The following is a 24,184-nucleotide window of genomic DNA, read 5'->3' as shown; positions in this document are numbered from 1 at the left end:
TGAAACTTCTTGAACCGAACTGTAGAACTGTAACAACTGATAATTTTTTTACAAGTATTTCTTTGGTGTTGAAATTCAGATCTAAAAATACTTCGTTGCTTGGAACAATACGCGCAAACAAGAGGGAACTGCCGAAAACTTGCAAACTGAAAAAACCTTTTCCAACGTTGTTGTATCAATCCTATGTTACAGTTTATAAGAATAAACAAAACAAAAATGTACTTTTAGTAAGAACAAATCATAAAGACATCACAATTGATAAAGCTGCTAAGAAATTACCTGAAACTGTATCGTTTAATTATAGAACTAAATTTAGCGTCGATTTTTTTTTATTTAAGTCATTTATTTTTACAGGCTCAGTTCCAGAAGGTGGCCATTTCAGGTGTTTTTCAATATTTTAGATTTAGCCGGAATAAATAGCTGGATATTGTACAAAACAGGAAAAAATATCTCACGGAAAGACTTTCTGTTTCGATTAGCAAAAGAACATGCTTCAGAATATCAGACTTCAAGGCAAAAACTACACGAAGTTGATATACCAACCACAAATGGCACGGTTTCTGTACGCAAATGGTGTCAAATAGGATATTGTGACAGTTGTCAGTATAAATAAGCTTAGCGACAGGGATGTTTACAGTCAGCTCTAGTACTGCCACACTGAAATAATACAACTGAACAGGTTCGTGTAGTGGTAGAATACTGTCAGTTTGAATAGGCAGCTAAATAATAGCTTGAATAACATATTCAATTTGATTTGAATTCGACTTAGCAAATAATAAATCAGGTCCAATAAAGCAAGTCAATCCCAATTGTACCGCCAAAGTGAACAGAAGTGTTAAATAAAATTTATTACAAGCCATTAGTCGATCCAAAGTGCATATTGAATTTTTCTAAGTTCCGATTAGAAATCAACGATCCTGCCCTAACATATTGCAATAACAATAAGTGTACAAATATTTGCAATAAATGCAAGAAAAGACTTTGCGGAAAGTGTACACACAGCAAAATCTATATATGTAAAAATTGTGAGCGATAAACTGTAAACGATTAGGTGTTTTGTTATTAGACAATGTCTATAAATCCATTTATCTGTTGCAATTAACATTGTTCATGTTTGTTGTCATTTTTTAAGAGTGAATAAAGACTGGAAAACACAATAAACATTTTTTCTTATACGCCCGTCATTTTGACTGGTTTTGGTAGAAATAGGTATATTTAAATAGCTGGTAAATCTACACCCAAAATAAATAATCTGCACACTTTTAGGCATCCCAAAAAGTGACATTAAATGAGCTTAAATATGTCATTAGAAGAGCTATCAGGGGTTGCCGTTTACACACTAGTACGAAATTTTCCCAAGCGAGAGGCGAGTTTGTGTATAACATGTATGACAGAGCATCCAAAAATAGAGGAAACATTTTTATTTACGCATACATCAAAGACGTTAACGTTAATATACTGTTTTACGCTCTCCGTTTTGCTCTCAGCAAATACTGTCCCTGTATATCTATAAGATTCGTTGCGTTTTATAGTGTAGGGTAATATTCACGTGCATTGGTATGTGTGATCACGTAACATAGAGTGGAAATTTCTATAGGAGGACTCTAGATGGACAGTTTGATTTAATGGCTGATGTATTTATATGAGGTGCAAAAACAAGAAAATTATAGCGCACGAAACGATGAACAGTGGGTTTCATTTTTATACAACGATTTTCATAGTTATATTTTGAAAGAACTAAGAACGTGTCTCAAATGAGGTGTGATTTTGGATGTGAATGCGGGACAGCAGTGGTAACAAGACTGTAAATTTCAATTAATAATTCCGTTAGTACTACTGCCACATATTCAGCGCAGCATTACCAGAAGCAGCTGCTACGCGTGCGGGTTGCACTCACGCACACATATGCAATTGACAACATTGATACCCATACATGTACAGTTCCATGCTGACACTCACACAACTAAAATGCAATTGACAACATTGCTACCCATACATGTACAAAAAAAAGCTGACACTCACACAACTATAATGAAAGTTCAACTAATAGGGCGATTACACATTATCCGGTTTCTGCCGGACCGGTTTCAAAAAGCGCCGCTGGGTTTGGACGGAAAACCAGACAACAATGTGAAAGAGACCTCGCGCTACACAAAACCGTACATCTCTCACAAACACATATATGCATTTATTTATATGTGGATTTGACAGGTAAACATTGCTTCAAATATTCCGGTTACATGCAGCTCAGTGCAGACGGAAAACCTTAAACCCACAGCTGCTGCGGCAACCACGAGCGTTCTCATATGTATGTTCCTTGGAAATCACATAAGGCCGAATGTTGGAGTGTAGCACACCATGAGCATGATCAAAGTGAGACCAGGCCTCACGGACATTACACACATCCTGCATCATAACGGCGTTCTTACCGTACCTATCGTTAATACTTCCGCCCCACTTCAGAATAAACGTGTTCTGGACCACTAACAAAAACTAACTTTAGTCCAGCTGCGGTTTATTCATTCATACGCATAATTATTTCGTTTCCAAGCATACACGAATAGTATGATTTATTTCACACGCTCTGTTGCCACATAATTTTTCAACAGTCTCAGAAACACGGTTAGATAAAAGTGCAATTTGATGAACCAATAATAATAACATTCCGTTACAAGCCAGAGGCACTATTTATTTATATGTATAATGTGTTCACTTCCTGTGATTATTTTGGAATTTACCTACAAGAGAATGTATACACATCCATTCATTCTAGAGTTTTTTTTTTTATTTCATTAATACAGTAAACAAATTACGAATAAAATAACATAATTCGTTCAAACACTATTCCATTGCTGCTTCCGCTGATCCTCGTCGAAGAACGAGCTCAACATATGCCGCAATTCCTCGAGCACGTAATCCTGGGGAATGGGCAGCTTCTCGAGCCCAATTCGCATCACAGCTATCAATACGCAGATCCGGGGCAAAGAATGACCGAATCAGATAAGCTGGAATTTCGTTCTGACAGAACCGATGCTTTGGCGTCGGGCATTGGAACATTTAGACCACAGAGCACATATCTGACAGTTTTGGCTGGAGTGCCTTGGTCTCGTCGTCGATCGCGTCGCCGGTCAGGTCAAGCTGGAATACCCAAAGAATATTAGACGAGAGAATTATTTTTAGTGTGTTCAAATTAACAAAAACTAACCTTCTCATTCAGCTCGATAAAGCCGCTCGAAATCCGCCCCTCCATGAACCGATTGAAGATTTGTTTGACATCCCCGAACTCGTTCAATAATTATTTCAGATAAGGGATGTTGCCTGTGAACAAAAAATAGAAGTCAATTAAATAACTCGATCTGCTTGTCAAAAGACACCACTCACCGTTAATAATACAGTCCGTGGCAATATGCTAAATGATGACATCGTGCACCTGTGACCATTGCTTCTCTTTGAGCAGAAACTTGCATCACAGAATTAGTTCCACAACACTGGTAGTTGTTGAAGAAGTGAAATAAAAATTTCAGCATCCATATCACTTGCAAATTATCAACTGGTTTCAAAATCAACAAACAAACGTCAATAGTGCACACATACTATTACATTAGACGAAAAATTGCCTGAATTGTACTAATACTAACAGACATGACAAACAACTGTCAATTCGCTTTCATGGCATGGAGCTTCGTGCTCCGCTTTTGGGAAATGATAGTGATAATGGATTTTCAGGTGCATTAAACACATATCTTAAAATAAAAACTATGAATGAAAATTAACTTCTTCTCATGAAATGTGTTCTTTATGTAATAAAGTAATACGTTCTTTTGCAAGTTGGGAAACCTCCTGAACAATAATTGTGTCTGATAATGATTGTATATTACAATGATGAGTTTTAGTTAAAATATCAAGGAAACTATACAAAAATGGTTAAGGAAGAATCAATACCACAGGTTCTGAGCAATCAAATAATATGAAGTAAAAGTTTTCATTAAAAATTTAAACAACTTAAAACTGTCTTGAGGTGTGATAATCTTATAGAGAATGATTTGCTTTCCCAAACCGATGTCTCCACCAGACGTCGACACTATTCTACGGTCATCGCGTATAATGCTTGTCCGGTCACCGGACATTGCAGTCGCTGTAGACGGCTGCATCACGGCGTAGTAAAAAGGTTGGTCCGATCGAAATTTGCCATTTGGGTTTCAAACCGGTCCGGCTGAAACCGGATAATGTGTAATCGCCCATACACATGAGAAGTCTGATCCATACATACAAGCAGCGTTGCCAATGTTCCAATTTAAACTGGATTCTTCCAGTTTTTTGGAATATCGTCCAGTTTTATCCAGTTTTTTTATGTAAAATAAATTTACGATGATAAATATTATCTTTCCCCCTACCTTCCTATTTTTGACATTTATCGTTCGATCGATTTCGTTCAATTCGTCGGTGTTTTGTTGAAAATGCCAAAACAAAGAGATTTTCCGAATGCTGGAAACTTAAAAAACTACTTCAAAAACAGGGTATTACTCAATTTTTGTCTTATTAAACAGCCTACCCAAGAATCAACGTGCAATACTGTGTTTCAATTTATAAAAATATCAGATTTGTAGGTCCTCCAAACCATTCTGAAGTTCAGACTATTTGATCTGCCATTTCATCCACGACTGGTACAATGCTCATAGCAAGAAAACTTACCCAAAATAGTTCATAGAGCCCGCGTGCTATGCTGGCTTTGAGTTTATATAAACATCAGATGTTACAGGTCTTTCAAATTATTCTAAAGTTCAGAAGGTCATAGAGTAAATGGTCTCTATTGACTTTAATTGATATGAGTATAAAATCCAATCGTTTACATTAAATGGATATTAGTTTCTCATGGTCACTCAAAGAAGTTTTAGTTCTAAATATCATTAATTTATTGCATAATTTAAACTCCGCTAAAGAGCTAATGCATACGTTGCATAAAATGCTTATGAACCATAGTGTATATTTCATAAAAAGCATACTATGCATATTTTTTCAAAAATATTTTCTCGAGCAAGAGGAAATATCTAAGGAAACCTTATCTTGATCTTGATACCGAAAATTGGTTTGGACACGCCTAATATAAGATGTAAATTAGCAATGAATAATACCAACAAAAATTGAGAGAAATAGCTTCTCAATTCCGAAATTTGATCATTTTTGGTATTTTTGTATTGGCAATACTTGAGCAGTGTTGTTTTGGCATTGTAGTATTGAAACAATAATGTGGAAAGTTGTTTATGGTATTTTCTCATGATTATATCTCATGCTAATCCGTACCGAGACTCCGAGACTCTTCAAGTTTTGCCCAAAGAAAACCATCTCTCAAATATTTTTTTACAGTAATTACATTTGCAGTTTTATGAGCTACATATAAATACTACGTGAAGCTTGAAAGAAAATTCTATTTCTCAAGCATTGGAATAGATAAAAAACGGGTGGGTAATGTCGGGGACATAACCGGAGTGACGTAGGACTATACAAAGGGGACAGCTTTTGTTAAATATAATTTCAAATATATTGTTTTATTTTCTTCTCCTACGTGAATACCTATCTATCTACCTGAAAAATGGATTAGTTTACTGTTTACTCTTTATGAACATGTTGATGATTCTGAAAAGAACCTTTGGTATTGTGTTTTTGTTATCACTCGATATCCCCATCTTGTTTGGTTAAACCTTCCTGTTTAGCTATTGCGTTTGCCACAAGCTTTCACAGATGGAAAACTTCTTCCCATCCAGCTTGTGACATGTTGTTCAGTAAATTACATTTAATGCGACGTGCCGGAGAAACACTCAGTGTCGCATTGGAGTCGATTTTAACCTGTAATTGAACATTTCCGATGACAGTGGTACAGTGTCGACTTTCAATGTGGGGGCATAATTTGGACCTCGAACTCTATGTTTACAAAAATGTCGCATTACAGGTCCATCCAGTTTGCTAAATGTCGAGCTAAATATAAATGACTGTACTTTCAATCTAGAAGCAATTTAAGAATTGGTGAAAATTGAATAATCGGGAAAGTCCCCAACCATCAATAAGCTCAGAACATCTGCCAAATTCTCATACTCATCATATCCTGGCAAACAAATTATGAAAAAATCAATTTGTGTTTTATTATTATTTTGGATATTGTTTTAGAAAGCATTAAACTGTATTTCGTAAACTCTTTTTTGAAAGGTGTAATGGCCCTGAAAAGCGCCGTGGTTTATGGTGGCTGCTTTTGCCACCAAAGCAGTCTGTATAGACAAACTTTTTCCTTCTTCTACCTGCTGCAGTTTTGCGATTGCGTTTGCCACTCGCTGAAACTAATTGTTGCCTTGATGAGCGCCGAACCGAAGCTGTTCTGTTGTTGATGCTGGTTTTCTGATTGTCGTGAGCAGCTTTGCAAGCCAACTCGAGCACTCCGACGGCCGAAACTCTATAATCGCTGTTAGGTTTACTGGTGCTCCGGCACCAATCCGTTCGGCCTAGTTACCCTTGCGGAGCAATCAGTGAATGCGACCAACAGGGAACTGGAGACCTGCACGGTTCGAGTGGGACTTTGCCTTTCCCTTAACTTGTCCTCCTTTGTTACGTCCACACGTTCACGTTGCTGCTTGTTTTCTTTTTATGATGTGATGCGATGCGATGCGATGTTAAGCGATGTCGTACAACCACACAGGTTTACGGTTTGAAAGAAAATGAGATATTTTTTTGGGGCCCGCGCGTTTTGTACTCTAGCGGTACACACTCACAGGATAGAGACAAATCGGCAGACTCAGCCAAAGGGGCGAGTCCAACGAGACGAATGAATGAGCGTTAAAAGGCAGCGATGGCAAAAAAAATATATTCATTTCGATTTGTTCGCTCGTTGGATTCACATGCAGTTGTTTCTAACAAACACGAAGGCACCGAAGAATAGTGGAATAGTGGAAAAGCCGCCAAAAAGTTCGGCACGGTGCAGAAGAATATCTCGGAAACCAATAAGAAAAAAGAGAAGGAATCATATGCTATCTACATCATAAGGTGATGAAGCAGGTTCATTCCGACACCGGTTTCTCATCGAAGGCGCTGAGCGTCATGAGCTTCGTCAATGCATCTTTGAGCGTGTCGTAGCGGAAGCCTCGCGTCTGACCCTCTACAATAAGCGGTCAACTATTACGGCGTGGGAAATTCAGATCGCAATCAGTCTGTTGCTGCCCGGTGAACTTACATGCAGTTTCCGAAGGTACCTAAGAGGTGACGAAATATATCAGCTCCAAGTAAAGAGCGTTTTCCGACTGCTGATCCGGAAGCAAACCCTAAAAAGGGCCCTATTCAGGACCACAAAATCATCTTTAATCTAAAGAGTTTATTGTTTTGTTATCACTCGATATCCCCATTTTGTTCGGCTAAACCTTCCTGTTTAGGGATATGTTGCCACTCGCCACAGCTTTCACAGTTGAAAAATTTCTTCACATCCAGCTTGTGACATGTTGTACAGTAAATTACATTCAATGCGACGTGCCGAAGCACCACTCAGTGTCGCATTGGAGCCGATTTTAACCTGTAATTGAACATTTCCGATGACAGTGGTACAGTGTCGACTTTCAATGTGGGGTCATAATTTGGACCCTGAACACTATTTTTACAAAAATGTCCAACTAAATATGTCGCATTACATGTCCGTCCAATTAGCTAAATGTCGAACTAATTGTAAATTACTGTACCTTCAATCTGGAATCAATTGAGGAATTGGTGAAAATTGAATAATCAGGAAAGTCCCCAACTATCTATAAGCTCAGAACAACTGCCAAATTAACATACTCATCAGATCCTGGAAAACAAATTATGAAAAAATCAATTTGTGTTTTATTTTTATTTTGGATATTATCTCGCTGCAACTGCCTGTTGTCTTGATGTCCACCGACCTGAATGTGTTCTGTTCTGAATGCGGGTTTTCTTATCGTCGCGAGCAGCTTTACCAGCCAACTCGATCACTTCGGCGGCCGAAACTATATAACGCCGACTAGGTGGCCTGGTGCACTGGTACTAACGCGCTCGGCCTAGCTACCCTTGCGGGGAACTCCAGACCAACACGGTTCGAGCGGGATTTTGCCTTTCCCTTCACTTTTCCTTCTTTATCATGTCCAGACATGGCTGCTTGGGTTGGTTTGTTGATGTGTTGTGATGCGAACTGATGTGGTGTACGGTTTGAATGAGAATGATCGATACGGCAGCGGAGCGGGGATTTTTAAGCTGACTGGCTGGCTCGAGAATTACGCATGTGTGAGACTGCGACCAATGTTTCGTTCATTTTTTTCTTTTTCCTTTCCAATCGTGCTTCATTCTATTTCGCTGCTGCTCTGGTTGCCCGTTTTGGTCGGTACGATTTGATGAGCACAAAATGGACCAATCAAAAATGGGCACATAGTGCATTTGGACAATGCTTGATATTTCACAATTATTCAATTATTTATCTCAAGAAAAATGAATTGTTATTCGTTATGATAGATGCGTAGATATATTTCCTATCAATTGATGCAAAAACCTTTGCGATCTATTGAGAAATGCTCGAGTTATAAGCGTTCCAAATCTTGCATTTTTTCCTACTTGTTCAGTGCCTAGATTTCCATTTCACCCCCTATATCTTCCGGTTAGACGTAGTCCTACGTCAAAAAAAAATCATTTAAGATAAATCACAGCCGATCATCTCAAGGGGGTAGTACACTATGGAAACTCGAATAAAATAAAATAAAAAATATTTCTGGCTTGAAATGTTCTCTTAGATGTCTACTTTACTGTAGTTAAGTCACAAGCCAATTAGTGGACCTAAGTCTTTGCGTAAGGAGCGCGGATTCAAAATTTAAAGCCTGTTTTTTTCGAAACTATTTTAATGAAATAGATTTTCCAAGATTCTCCACTAAATTTCCTGTCATCGTACGTAGGGTTTTCTGATATTTTGAAAAATATAATTTTGGTGAATGTTTTTGTCTCGATTTTTGAGCCAAAAACGCAATTTTTTTAACAAAAAATGTTGCCATTTCGTCAAAAATAAATATTTTGAAAAAAATCCCCTGTACGATGACAGAAAATTTAATCAAGATTGCGTAAAAAAATCATTGGTTGAAATGGGTCCACTAGAAAAACTTGTAGAACTCCCACTATTTTACAAGGTTTTGGCCGCAAGAGTTCAACAAACTGGTTGCGGCTATTCAGGGGACAGTCCAATTGACACTATTTTACTTTTTGTTTGTTGAATAATATATACCTATTAAAACTGTGAAAACTGTGATATCAAAAAATCGCGAGACTCACATACTTTTTATGATATTCATAGTGTACTACCCCCTTAAAATAAAAAGGTTCTACAGGATCCAGTTTTCTTCCAAATTTTTTAAGAGCAATCTTCCAGTTTTTTGAAAAGTATTATTGGCAACCCTGCATACAAGCATTTCACTCTCTCAAAAAGATCATATCTGGGATGCTTTTTTCTGTGCATTTGCCTCTTTAAGGCAGGAAAAAGCATGTTTTGTGCTAAGGATGACTTATTTGTTATCAATGCTAGTTTGGGTGTAGTGATAAAGAGATTTTCAGCAGAAGACTGGTTCATCTCTACACCTCCAAAACTTATCAAGTACATAAACTTGAATTTTCAGTTAGTGTCCATCTTTCCCGCCAATTTTGCAAAATTTCTGCCTCAAAGACAGTATTATTATAAAAAGAGACCTAGAGACCTATCAATTTGTGGTGAGACACCTATATATAGTTTGGGAAATTCTCGAAAAAAAAATACGTTTACGCTCTCATTTCCAAACCAAATCAAACCATTTCGTAATGAATACCACCTCGCCGTGGTGTCCATCAATAATAAATTGGAACATAATTTCCCGCGGAACCGACTGTTTCGCGCCAGCACCGGCCAGGTGGCTGTGGGAAAAATCTAAAATTCCTTCCAGGGACCCTCAACGTGGTGCGTTTCGGAACACAAAGACCCAGAAAGTCACGTAGAAAAAATTTCCAAAAAGCAAACATTCAATTTCCCCACCATACAAAGCCACATTGATTCAAATTGTGCCGAAGAAACAAAAAGATCAGACCTATCCGCTCCTCCGCTATCCTGCCTGTGGAGCGATAATTATTTATTTAGCACACAGCTTTTGCTGTTTGTATACTTTGGTCTGATGCCTCAGGGTGGGACTCCTTTGACGGTTTTCGTTTCGAGCCTCACTTTTTTTTGCATACGTTCCGCTTTTTTTAACAGTTTCAATGTGCGGAGATATTCTGCTAGAAGCAAAGCCATAGTTGCCCCATATTTGAGCAACCATAGTTTGAATGCTCACTTTCCACCGGGTTTATATTCTATTTATGAATTTTTAGTATGATAAGCAAATTTTTGTGGGGTCACATTCTTTTGATGACGGCTCACTTCTGAATGGTATAGTTTCGCAATGAATATTTTATGTAATGAAACGCAAACAAGCAACCGTTTATAATGTATAATGAAGGTTCGTGCGGAGAAGTTCTTGCCAACTGTGACAGTTTTTTTTCGTGCGCCCTCTCCGAGAGAAGCCGTCCAGGATAGTTATTGTTATCGTTTGTGAAACAAAAACTGTGTTCGGTGTAAAAATATTTTCATTCAGCTTCCCTCCATCGCATAGTTGCAATTGGAAGTTATTAACTTTAAACTGCACGATCCTGCTCGCCCTCTGCCGGGGGGATCCCTGCAGCGGATTCGAACCGTGGTATAAAAGCATAAATTTCAATCTTCTTCCGACGCCCACTCGCCGGCAGCGGACACCACCAAGCTCTAGCTCTAGCCACTGCAGAGGCTGCAGCTTCCTAGAATCTGCTTCAGCCCGGGATGATCCACGGCAGAATGCGGAATGCGCGGTGCAGTGTGTCGTGTGGCTGCGGAACGATTATTATTATTACATTACATTGTATTATTAGATTGGAAAAAGTCGTTTTCGAGTTCGTTTCAGAGCCAACGATATCGGCTTCCATGTGGCCAAAAGGTTGGGAGCTGCATTCTCGGTCGCTTGTTCTTCGTCACCGGAGCCAACCGTGGTTTCTGGCGTCAGAAGACATTATGACTTGAGTCGGAAAATCGGAAACTGCTCGTCGGATGGTAAATGATTATGGAACTTGGCTCGTAAGTGAATGAAGACGGGAAAGGAACTCCTCTCCCAAAGTGGAAGCGCTGATGAAAGAAGTCATTTAGCGCTGGCGTTTGCGAATATTCGGCAGAACCGAGTGGAAGGGGAAGCTGCCATTGGAGTCAATCAAAATATATGACCCGCTTGGGTGACCCGAAGGTTAAAATATTCAAAGTTGGAAACGGACATTAAGTTCTAAAATTATCTTCACTCAGTGGAAAAAAGTTCTGAACATTGTTTAATTTAGTAACATTCTCAATTTATGATACGAATAAAAGCATTTTCCGATTGTTTTGACGTAGAACTACGTCTTTCATTAAGGGCGCCAAATCAGAAAGCAGGTCACGTTTTTATGAAATAGAGTTAACGTTAATAACTATTTTTGCCGCGAACGGTTTTCGGCGATTTACATTCCAAACGAATAGGAAATTCCCTAAGATTTGCTTGATATACTATACATTACAATCCCATAGTCTGTATATGGTTTAAATTGATGAAAATTGGAAGCATTCCTGTTGAAATGAATTTCAACGGGAAGTTTCCGAATTTATAATTCTCGAATTCTTGGGAGCGAATAAAAGTCGTGTGATCCAATTTTGCGAGAATATAATTTCCTGTTACAATTTTAGAGTGGTAGGTTTAGACTTACGTTTAGTTTTCCATTTTCCCAATTTATTAAGTTCCCGAGCGTTAGATCTTCGGTAGGTTTAGTCGTATGCCCTAGTCGTAGTCCCTAATCATAGTTCTTAGTTCTACGAACTACGACGTAGTCGTAGTCCGTAATTATGTAATAAGTCCTAGTCCTATATTGGACGAGTTCATAAGATTTCGATGAGCAATGCATAAACAATGAATTCAATTGTTGTTCTGTGTTATTGTTTTTCCGTTTCCTTCTACTCACCCAGTGACGTATTGGTCTACCTGTCACTGTAAGTACGTGTTGGCCAAAGTCTGATCTGATTGGAAAGTGCGTTCAGGCAAGTGTTGCCAACAATCCCCATTTTCCTCATACATTTGTTCTGTCCATTTGTGTCCTTTCCCGAACAGAACTGTCAATGACGAGCAACGAAGTGGAAATCGTAAGATGTAAAATCTCCGTGAACAAAAGATAATAAGAAGAACGAAGGGGAACATTTGCCTAGAGAATAAACAGTTGATCTCGCTTAGGCAAACTTTCATTCTTCACGAGGGCACCGACTGGACAACATCGTTGCTGGGATAGCTGGACGGCGAGGGATCGAGTGCCTTTCTCAAGGCAATGGAGGCGAAGGAGTAATATGATGGATAAAGTGAAGTTTCCAAGGGCCTTTTTGAAGGTTAGAGACGAATGAACTGAAGAAGTTTAAAGTCTCTCTAATTCAACAAGCAAGGGAAGAAGGCAAACTTTCAGTCTCGTTCTGTAATCGAAGCAATAAATATCGCTTGTTTTTCCTTGTTTCGCGTCATCACATCGGATTGAGATGTGGACGCGACCAAATTACTCACTCGCTGATGTCTCTGACATTGCAATCGTTACATCAAACTGACAGCATTCCATTAAAGCTCTGAACTACACAATTGTGTGGGGAATCATCGAACTAGGCTCTCATCGGCTCACCAAGAAAATAATTGTTCAGGGATTTTATGTGTCATTTGGTTTCGCATGACAGTATCGAAACAATCTCTATCAAGGATGAGAGCGAAGCTAATCGAGATCGGAAATAATAATGGAAAGGGCTTCTATTGAGAAGAGTGCAAAACGGAAATAAGTGTGTGTATATTCAGTTGCTTCAAGCCATTGATATATGGATATTAGTATGCGTACGTGCGTGCTTCATAACCCGTACGTAAAAATAGTGCATCTTCGCTACGCTGAAACCTCATTTGTATCTGCTTCCGTGTGCATTGGCCCTGTAACGATGCAACAATCGCCTAATTTTTTCATGCTCTGATTGACGATTGTTTGGTGTTGCATATTATGCAGCCGTAATATATATAAATAAAAATGTAAGGCAAAATCTGTTGGTAAGCGGAAAATCCGAAGAAGGGATGGTCCGATTCTAGCATCCTGTATTTTGTTGTATTCGTCTCTTCCCGTAAATCAATATAGTGGAGAGAAAAACCGGAAATTTTTCGGAAAATCCTGAAGGAAGGTCGGAAAATTCGGAAAATTGAATTCCCACATGTTCGAAAATTACATCATAATAAGCGTTGTTAGTCCATTCGATCGAAATCGAAATCGCTGTCGAAATTGATCTTTGTACGTAAGTGGAAATGGATTTTCAGACGAAATAACGCATTTTTATATCTTAAATCTATAAATAAAAATGGAAGGCCAAATGTGTTGGTAAGCGCAAAACCCGAGGAAGGAATGGTTCAATTTGAGTCATCTATATTTCGTTGTATTCGTCCCTTCCCGTAGATCAATATAGCGGAGAGAAAAATCGGAAAATTGAATTCCCGTATGTTCTACAATTAGCTAAGCGTTGTTTGTCCATTTGATGCTGGCGCTAACAAAATTGATTTTTGTTCGAAAGGATTTTCAGACGGAATAACGCATTCCTATATATTATATCTATATAAACAAAAATGGTCAAATCTGTTGGTGTGCCCTAAAACCGAGGAAGGAATGATCCGATTTGGGCTGTCTTTATTTTGAAATATTCTCTGTATCAAACATTATATTCCATGAGAAACATGTTTTTCCAAATGCTTGAAGAATCTTAAACGAGAATTGTGTTTGAAAATAATTTTATATTATAAGGACGAATTTTGTAGAAGTACTAGACAATTTATAGTAAAAGGAAATTGTAAAGGGTCAAAGGGTCAAAGGTCAATCAATGAAGATTTCAGTGATTGGACTCACTAATGTTCACTTAGTAAGAAAACGTGGATGTTGGAAAGTATTCAAATCAAAAAATATATTTTGGGCGGAACGAAGTTCGTCGGGTCAGCCAGTGATAAATATAAACAAGGAGGGGAGATAGCGGGAGGGAAATATTTGCGCTAGGGTAAATATATTCTCTGCTTATGCCACTATTCCGCCTTTTTCCAAGCAGTTAACATTGTTTGTTTTCTGTCATCACAAAGGTTTCGTTGGTGCCCTTGACGTTGCTTCAATGCATTGAAATGACGCTATGGTGAAGCAGTAGTTAAGGTTATGCACAAAAAAAAATATTTGGGGAATACCAAGTTATTTGATATATTAGGCTATCAAAAATGTCCTGCGGTATTTTTTTTTGAATTTTCATTTGTTCGTAAAATTAGTTACAATCATCTGTTTTAAGTCAAATATGCTCCGTTTTGTTCGATGACTTGTTCCCAACGAGATGCCAACTTCATAATACCCCTGTTATAGAAGCTCGCTTTCCTTTTGACAAAAAACTCGTATAGCCAATTTTTACAGGCCTCTTTTGTGGCTAACTTCTGACTACCTAGCTCGTTCGCCATGGACAAAAACAGGTGGTAGTCACTTGGTGCAAGGTCCGGACTATACGGCGGATGCAAAAGAACCTCCCATCCGAGCTCCCGGAGCTTCTGGAGCGTCACCAAACAAGTGTGTGGCCTGGCGTTGTCCTGATGGAAGACAATGCGGCCTCTGTTTATCAAAGATGGCCTTTTCTTCATGAATGCTACCTTCAAGCGGTCCAGTTGTTGGTAGTACAGGTCCGAATTGAGCGTTTGGCCATAGGGAAGCAGCTCATAATAGATTATTCCTTGACAATCCCACCAAACACACAGCAGAACCTTCCTGGCCGTTAATGAGGGCTTGGCCACCGTCTGAGCCGCTTCAGCGGGCTTCGACCAAGACCGTTTGCGCTTCACGTTGTCGTAAGTGACTCACTTTTCATCGCCAGTCACCATCCGCTTCAGAAACAGGTCGATTTTGTTGCGATTCAGCAGCGATTCACATGCGTCGATACGGTCAAAGATGTTTTTTTGCGTCAACTTGTGTGGCACCCATACATCGAGCTTCTTTGTGAATCCAAGCTTCTTCAAATGGTTAATAACGGTTTGATGACTTATCCCCAGCTCTTGGCCGATGCTACGGCTGCTACTATGCCGGTCTTTCTCGGCTGATTCAGCGATTTTGTCGCAATTTTCGACGACAGGCCTTCCGGAGCGTGACGCATCTTCGACGACCTCTACACCAGAACGAAAACGTTGAAACCATCGTTGTGCGGTAGAAATGGAAACTGTATCGGGTCCATAAACTGCACAAATTTTATTGGCAGCTTGAGATGCATTTTTGCCTTTGTCATAGTAGTACTGTAAAATATGTCGGATTTTCTCTTTATTTTGCTCCATATTTGCGACACTATAACTCACGAACGACTTAACCAAACAAAACACTGTCAAGGACTATATTATAGCGCGTACCAACCTTTCCAACAAGCAATAGTATGACTCGATACAATGAATACAACTAGAACTACGCGCTTACAACGACACCTCGCGGAAATACCGCAGGACTTTTTTGACAGCCTAATATTATAATAAGTTATTAATTTATTTGGGTTCGCGTGCCAGTCGCAAAACTGCTTTCAACTAGGATTGTATTTGCGCTAATCTTGATCATAATAAAGCAATGCTACTATTTTCGAGGTTGTTGAGATTAACAGATGTGCACCCGAGTGGTTAGCGTCTCACATTATCATGCCGGGTGTTCGGGTTCGATTCCCGTTCTGGCCGGGGGATTTTTCGTCAAAGAAAGTTCCTCCGACTTACACTGTGGTCACGTGTATTCTAGAACTTGCCCCTCGGAATACATTCAAGGCGTGTTATTTGGCTTAAGAAATCTCAACTAAGAATTGATTAATGACGCTAGTTAATGCATACGTTGAGACGGCAAAAGTTCCACAGGGAACGTTAAAGCCATTCAAGAAGAGATTAACAGATAGAGTTTATTTCGTTTATTTAGTCACCAAGAAAGTAGATGTGGTTCTGGAATTTTGTATGTGATTTGGTTTCGCTTGTTAGTAGCAAAACTTTCTTCGCTAAGAATGACAGCTGCGCTTATCTCGAGCATGTATTGTTTTGCGAGCACAATAATGAATCATCAAACAATTATCATCAAACAATTATTATTATTAGAATTTTCTTAGCATTATAAAATAATATCGGCCGTTATGAACAAGCGACTTGAATTAAACTACAGCGTAGTTCTACGTCAACAATGCGGTCGTGTCTTGGACACAACCTCCTATAATTTTTTTTTCATATCGATCGATCTGATGTATTCAGAAGGCTTGCAGTTTTCGTTCGGTGGACAGACCTATTCAACGGAAATTTTCTGGAGTCGTTTCTGGGAAGTGCTGTATTACACGAAGTCAAAATTGCTTACAGATTCTCTGTTTCAAGATATAACCTCCCAAAAAGATAATCTCTCGTTGCTTTGAACATTTTCCGAAAAAAAATGGCTCATATCAAAGTGTGTCTTCTAGACACAAATGCTGTCGTCAAAGCTAATCTTTCTTTTTTTCTGCGAGAGAATCAATCCCCCACAACTGGCTTCTTGGGGGAGAATTTTTCTCGTTATTCCTCGCCGAGGCTTTTCTTGCTTCGCATAATCCACACACGCCCACGCGCTACCATACATACAATGGAAGACGGCAAGATTACGATAATGTGATGGATTCAAAATTAATTTTTCCCACCCCGTCCTGCTGCCATATTCAACTGAACAGAAAGTAATTCGGCTGCCTATTTGTTTGGATTTAACTGACGGATATTCTGCTGCTGGAGAAATTCCATGCTTTAAGAGTAATTTAGGGTGTGTTTAAATTCGCTTCTCGCTAGATGAAATGCCACGATAAGACGAGGCATTCGGGTTTTCAACGAATAAACGGATCCTCTTTTTCGGGATATGTATTATACTGTGTTCCAACTTAGAACAGATCTTTGGTTCATAGAAAAATATGAAATTACGAAAATAAACGCCCCCAATCAAACCTCATTGCTCATTGGGGCCTGTTAAATCCTCGAGCATCCGTCGGCTCAAGCTGCTTTGCAAGATAACAGTGAAGAAGAAATTAATTGAAATCGACTCGTTCTCCGGCTGTGAGCAAACTTCCAGTAATACAAAGACAACATTTCTCGTTATCCTGTATATTGGAGTGGCAAACAAAAAACAACAAAAAAAAATCCTCCAGAGTTTCCACTCCTCCCACGGCTCATCAAGGGATAATATTTTCAGCAACAGGACTTCCCTTCTTCATTATCAAATTTGACACTTTTGATCTTGAATGCCAATGGAGTGCTCGCGTTTTTTTTTTTTGTTCTGTCTGTTCTCGCTTTGATGCCCACTGGATACAGTAGAGCGAGGCACGAAGTAATTTAATCCATGCTGCCGTTTCCTGATGCCGTTGTGACGATGTAAGTGAATTATTGATTCCACACTGGGGCAGGAGATACTTGAGCGCGAGTGACTTTCAGGACACCTAAGGCATATGATGCAGAAAACAGATCTCAACTTTATGCACAGGTATTATTTGTTTGATATTTTTAATAAACTAGTTCAATATGCTTTCAAGCTTTCTGCTTTGGTACCTATTTGATTAAAAACATAAAAAAAATCATCGATAAAAATGCTTTTCAAATCCAGCGAATAAAATTCAATCTTCGGACACAATTTATAAAAAAAAAATCAAATTTCGGACAGATTGAATTCAAAATTCGGACTCTTTATTTTGTAATGTTTTGAACGAAAATTACTTTACACTTGATTATATTTCATAGTCAACTGCGAAACACTTACCAAGCAATCACAGTAACCTGATAACGATGATGCGAACTGATGAAACACGATTGAAATTTAAATATTGATGAAGGGGTAAATTCTACGTGGTCACGATAATGAGTGGATTTTGGATTTTGGATGGTTTATTTCCTTACTATGTAATAATTCAAATGTAATTCTCTAATGAAGTGATATTGAAACCAATAAATTACTCTACAGAAGCAATTGTGATATTAATTTTTTAGTTATACTAGCTGACCCGGCAAACTTCGTCCCGCCCAAAATTAGTTTTTTGTTATCAATACCTTCAAACATTCACGTTTTCTTACTATGAGCAAGTTCATGGGTCCAATCGCAGATCTGTTCATTTATTGATCTTCTAATCAACCCCGTTTAATTTTGTATGGCAGCTCCCCCTTATTCTCGAGTAATGTAGAAATTTGTGTTTCATTTGTATGGCAGCCACCCCCCCCCCCCCCCCTTAGAGAGGGGGGTGGAAAGTCTAACCACCATAGAAACATTTATTGCACACTAGAATCTTCATATGCCAAATTTCGTTTCATTTGCTTGATTAATTCCCGAGTAATGTAGAAATTTGTGTTTAATTTGTATGGCAGCTTCCCCTTAGAGAGGGAGGAGGGGTCTCAAACTATCACGAAAACCTTCCCCGGCCCCAAAAACCCCTACATGCCAATTTTCATGTTAATCGGGTCAGTAGTTTCCGAGTCCATAAGAATCAGACAGACAGACTGGCAGAAATCCATTTATATATATCTATATATCTATCTATATATATAAAAATGGAGTGATGTCTGTCTGTCTGTCTGTCTGTCTGATTCTTATAGACTCGGAAACTACTGAACCGATCGACATGAAAATTGGTATGTAGGAGTTTTTGGGGCCGGGGAAGGTTTTCGTGATATTTTGAGACCCCTCCCCCCTCTCTAAGGGGGGGCTGCCATACAAATGAAACACAAATTTCTGCATTACTCGGAAATTAACCAAGCAAACGAAACCAAAGCTGGCATGTGAAAGTTTTAGGGTGCAATAAATGTTTCTATGATGGTTAGACAGTCCTTCCCCCACTCAAAGGGGGGGCTGCCATACAAATGAAACACAAATTTCTGCATTACTCGAGAATTAATCAAGCAAATGAAACCAAATTTGGCATGTGGAGGTTTTAGGATGCAATAAATGTTTCTATGGTGTTAAGATACTCCTTCCCCCTCTCTTAGAGGGGGCTGACGTACAAATGAAACACAAATTTTTGCATTACCCGAGAATTAATCAAGCAAATTAAACCAAATTAGGCATATGGAAACTTTAGGGTGCAATGAATGTTTCTATGGTGGTTAGATATCCCTCCCCCCTTTCTTAGGGGTGGCTGCCATACAAATAAAACACAAATTTCTGCATTACTCGAGAATTAATCAAGTAAATGGGCGGGACGAAGTTTGCCGGATTAGCTAGTATAATATATAGATGAATAAATAGATACATTTTGGCACATGTGCCAAAAACGAATGGTTTTTTTTTAATCTTGTTTTTTAGTTTCCTCATCCTTCATTCGAACAATTTAAGCTAAACAAAAGAAAGATATTATAATCCTTTATGTTGCCAGTAAAAATGGCTGCAATCGGTCAACTGACTCCGGAATATGACCGAAATATGTTTTGGTAATACAAGGGAATGATCAAAGCAGTGCTTAGAGCCGTACTATGCCCATCATGCGACACTGGTGGGGGTTGTTATTGGAATTTTCCTTTTGGATTTGGCCGCTTTTGCAACTCGTTCTGGAGTTGTCCCATTTTGCAGCGAATTATGAACTGAGATATCGGTGATATACCGGAATCAGATATCGGTGATATACCGGAATCAGTTTCAGTAGGAAAAAACATGCAGAAACGAAAAAATAGAAAAATTCTTGCTTTGAGAGGAATTTTTTTTGCAGTACGTTGCAACTGTCAATCTTTTGTAGTAGAATGCTGCCATTAACTATGGACATAGCTTAGGAGTTTTGCATTTATATTTGCTGCTGGTCTCCAAGGAATTAAGGATGGGCATTTTGCCCGGTGAGTGCGTTTTATACAACCCTCCCTTATATACAATGTATCTACAACAATCCAACTGTATCACGTTGGACCACGAAAAGTATGTTTGCTTCTTGATTTTTTTTCTCTTTTTGTACATGGATGAGGGCCTGTGATTCATTCCCTATCATATCAACGCTAATCCGTACGTATAGTTTCAGTTTGCCTTCGATTTATCCATCGGACGAGATCCCCGTTCTGTGACATATAAAACTAGCCACTTCAGAATGATTGGTTGTCTGACCTATCTGGCAAGAAACGGGAAAAGGGAGCCAAACGTATGTATTTCATTTTCCTAACGGTTATTTAAGCGCTTTCAAATCGCAAGCATTTGTCCCATCCAAGAGAGCGGTCAATATCATAAACGGTGCTAACGTAAGCTTTGCGTAATACTATCAGTCCCCCTCCGGGCTCGGCCAAGACAGCCACCAGCAGCCCCCGGCCATAAACTATGCGATGTTACAACCAACCAACCAGCCCAAGCGAACTGAGCGGCGGTTAGGGAGGAATTACTTCCTATCTACCATGTGGGATTTGAGGCTGGGACAAAGTCAGCTCATGCCCTTCGTTTTGTTGATTCAGCAGCATGATTAGAGACATTAACCGTACCGGGGGTAGGCCGTGTCCGTTTCCGTTTCCATAGAGTGACAACGATTAAGGCTTGAATGGGTATGACGGAATAAAGCTGCTTTGCGGTGCTCGTTGAATTGGTGACAAAGTATACCCTGTGTCTTTGAACATGAACATGGCTTTGGGAAACAAGATCAACCGAATTATAAATATCATTCTGTTCTTCCATTTTCATGTTACTCACTAACTAATTGACGAATTTACGCAAAACTGAATCAGCTCATGCGACACCTACATTAGAACTCAGAACTACAAAAGTGAGGGTGCTTGTTTATTTTACGCACTGAAAAGCAAGATTCGGTGTTGATTATTCATTTTATTTCAATTCAGATTCATTTCACATTTGACCAAAGTCATAGATAATCTTCGAAAATTTTAAGTTTGATGATGCATACCGGTTATTGATACTATGGATAATTGCGATGAAATCGATATCATATAAAATTGGCTGATATCATTGATTATGTAGGGGTCGATACGAGAAGGATTTGCAGTATTTTTAGCGCAAAACACCCTATTCATCGTTTACTTAGTTGAAAAAAATTTAAGTTACAATACTTATAACAAGCCATTCCTCGTAATATACATAGCACATTGTAAAATGATGATTTTCTAACCTTTTCAGCGTGGAAAGAATACGCGAAACCGGGAAATTTGATGATAAATTCTGATTTTTCTAGAAAATTTGAACGAATTTCATACCAAAAAAACAAAACATCCTCATTTTACTCGCTGCGCCATCTGGTTGTAAATCCAACGTAAATTCGTCAATTGACGAATTTAATGCCGACTCGTCTCATGGGCTGGCAGCATCATCTCAAATAGCAATGAAGCCATTGGTCATTTAAGTAACTTTACATACTTGAAATCTCGGAATAAAAATTAGACTACTTTTTGAAAACGGAACAATTTTTTTTCATATCGTTTTACAAAAATGTGTAACTTATGAACTATAATACCGGCAAAATTTTCGTCAAAAGGTGAAATGTAGAAAATAGTTTTAAAACACCAGATTTTTTTTTTTTAATTACGCTGATTTTTTTTCCAAATTTATTTTTTTTTTCCTCAAAAAGGTATTTTTTTAATTCTCAAAAAATATTCAAATTTTCATATTTTTTTTTGAAAAAAAAAATTACAACTAATCCTAATTTTGTTTTAAGTTAACATAGACATTGTATTCGACAAAGTTTTAGATCTCATTAAAATGTGAGCATTCGTAGAAAACGTCAACTTTTAGTCTTTTAAAGTTTCTGGAATATATTACTTTTTTTGTACGGAGACTCCTGAAAAAATACATTTTTATGTGTAAAATCTCGCGTTTGACATGTTTTTGCCATGATTCTAAATAGAAAAAATTGAAGTGGGTTACACCTTGTGATCAAAGATGCCAACCTTCCTGATTTTTCAGAATTACCCAGACTTTTAGGCACGTTCCCTGATATCCTGACAAACACTCATTTTTGTCTGATTTTTTAAAAAAATGATCCTGATTTTTCCTGGCTTTTGCACTTTTTATTTTATCAGAATGAAAAATAACAGTGAAAAATATACTGGGATCCCCGTCAAAGTTTTCCTGGTTGGAAATTGGAACAGCCATTATAGCTCTTCGGTCCGCACATGCTTTCGTTGAATTAAATTCTCTTGGTACAAAGCTGTAGTAAACTTTTTTTTGTCAACATATATGACCATTGCAAATCGACTTTTCCAGAGTGAAAATCCCGAATTTATAACTCTACAAAACAGTGCTAGATAATTTCATGAATATTAATCGAAATTGAGAAATATTAACGCGATTAAGTTTGAGGGGCAACATTACATTACATAAAATGTATGCACGACTAACCGCAAAGTTATTGATGAAGGAATACGTTTCAGAGTTTATTATTACTCACTAGCAACTAGAATGAACTTTAATGATGAAACCATAGTATAAGGTGTTTCATTATGTCTAAGCACGATTTCAAATAAATGGTATAAACACAATTTAACAGCAAACTAAATTTTTATTTCACTTTTATTTTCTCTAGGGTCTTTTATCACAGTGCAATAATTCAAAATTTGGTTCTTGTCAATCGTAGGTCAATGATCGGATTTTCGATCGACGAGTGCCCATCAGCTTCAGCACAGACTGATTAGCGATGATTTTGGCTATTTTTTTTTCTGGTGTTTTGCGAATTTTTGGATGGAATCTGCTGGCTACACATATTTTCTCAAATATGCTTTGGTATGAGCCCAAAAAGTCTCGATTGGCCTTGCCTGGGGACAATTTGGCGGATCCATCTCCTTTGGCACGAAATTAACTTCGTTGGATTGGTACCAAGCCACAGTGTCCTTTGAGTAGTGCACTGATGCCAAATCTGGCCAAAACAGTACTGGGTGGTCATGTTTACGAACCATGAGCAGCAGGCGCCGATTGAGACACTCTCGGACGTAAACAGCTGTGTTCATTGTGTCTGTTGTTACGAATGGCTCGGAAAACATGCGACAATCACAATCACAGCCTGCCAAACCATTGCCTTTTCACCAAACTTTTCGGTAACATTGTAACCTTTCGGTAACGGTACCATACCTTGGCACGATAGACGGTACTGAGAGGTGACCCTACTTTTTTGGCCACATCCCGAACTGAGGCACTCTTCTTACTGGTGTAAGCACGCAAGACTTTCCGTTCCAAAGTTCCGTCTACTGGACCTGGTTTCCGCCCAGATTTCGGCTTTCGGCTGAAAGCTGGAATCTTCACCATACTTCCGAATCACGTTTCGCACCGCTCCAATGCCCACATCTTCCATTTTTGCCAATAAACTCAACGAAACCCCAGGGATAGTACAACATTTGTGCACGATCATTTTTCGTTTTTCCGGGGAAATGCTTCGCATTGTCACGAAAGTGATGAAAACCGGCGCTCACAATACGCAGAATTCTAAGTTGAACTGTAAACAATAACACACAGTGGAAATCAGCTGTTTATACGTCATATGGACGCAGCAGGGACATGTCAAAATCGTGCAAAATCGTGAAGCACCCTATAAGTATATCTATAATCGAATCAAATAACACCAAATTAAAAAAAACCACAATCTATCCACTGCTGATATGCTTTCTTAATTTGATGAGTAAAGATTCATTCCAAAGCGAGGACAATGAACAGAAGCTCCCCTCAACTTGCATGTATTTGCAATCCTTCCTTCCTTGTTTGGTTTATAGAGGCTTTAAACTATTGCAGTTCATTCGTCTTTAGCTCTGAGAAGCACCCTTGTGGAAAGAAAACTACTCCATTACTCTTCCTTCACCTGTCTTAAGAAGGGGAATCCATTCCTGCTCGACGCTCGCCGGCAACGATGTTGTTCCGATTACCACCAAACGAGAAGAAAGGTATTTGCGATACCAATTTCTCCAGGCACCTTGGTTTTAATGGCTGTGTTGGGGAAACCGTTACGGGCCTATCAAAACGCGACAGTTAGTGTGTTCAGATGGGCCTTAACATTTTACAGTTATTCAATTGCTTAACTCAGGATAACTAACATTCTATTAAATGTGATAGATGCGTAGGAATATTTCCTATCAATTTATGCAAACATCTTTTCGAAATATTCAGAAATGTTCGA

At 38.6% G+C, this 24,184-nt stretch overlaps 1 protein-coding gene across 1 annotated transcript in view; it reads right to left on the bottom strand.

Moving 5' to 3' along the window:
* The window catches only part of LOC129762532 (neurotrimin), a 946,497-nt gene that overhangs the window by 703,922 nt on the left and 218,391 nt on the right, over positions 1-24,184 (bottom strand). The gene's annotated exons all lie outside the window — the stretch shown is intronic.

The sequence above is a fragment of the Toxorhynchites rutilus genome, chromosome 1 (genome assembly GCF_029784135.1).
Source record: "Toxorhynchites rutilus septentrionalis strain SRP chromosome 1, ASM2978413v1, whole genome shotgun sequence".
NCBI lineage: Eukaryota > Metazoa > Arthropoda > Insecta > Diptera > Culicidae > Toxorhynchites > Toxorhynchites rutilus.
This window is presented reverse-complemented; position numbering and strand designations above follow the sequence as displayed.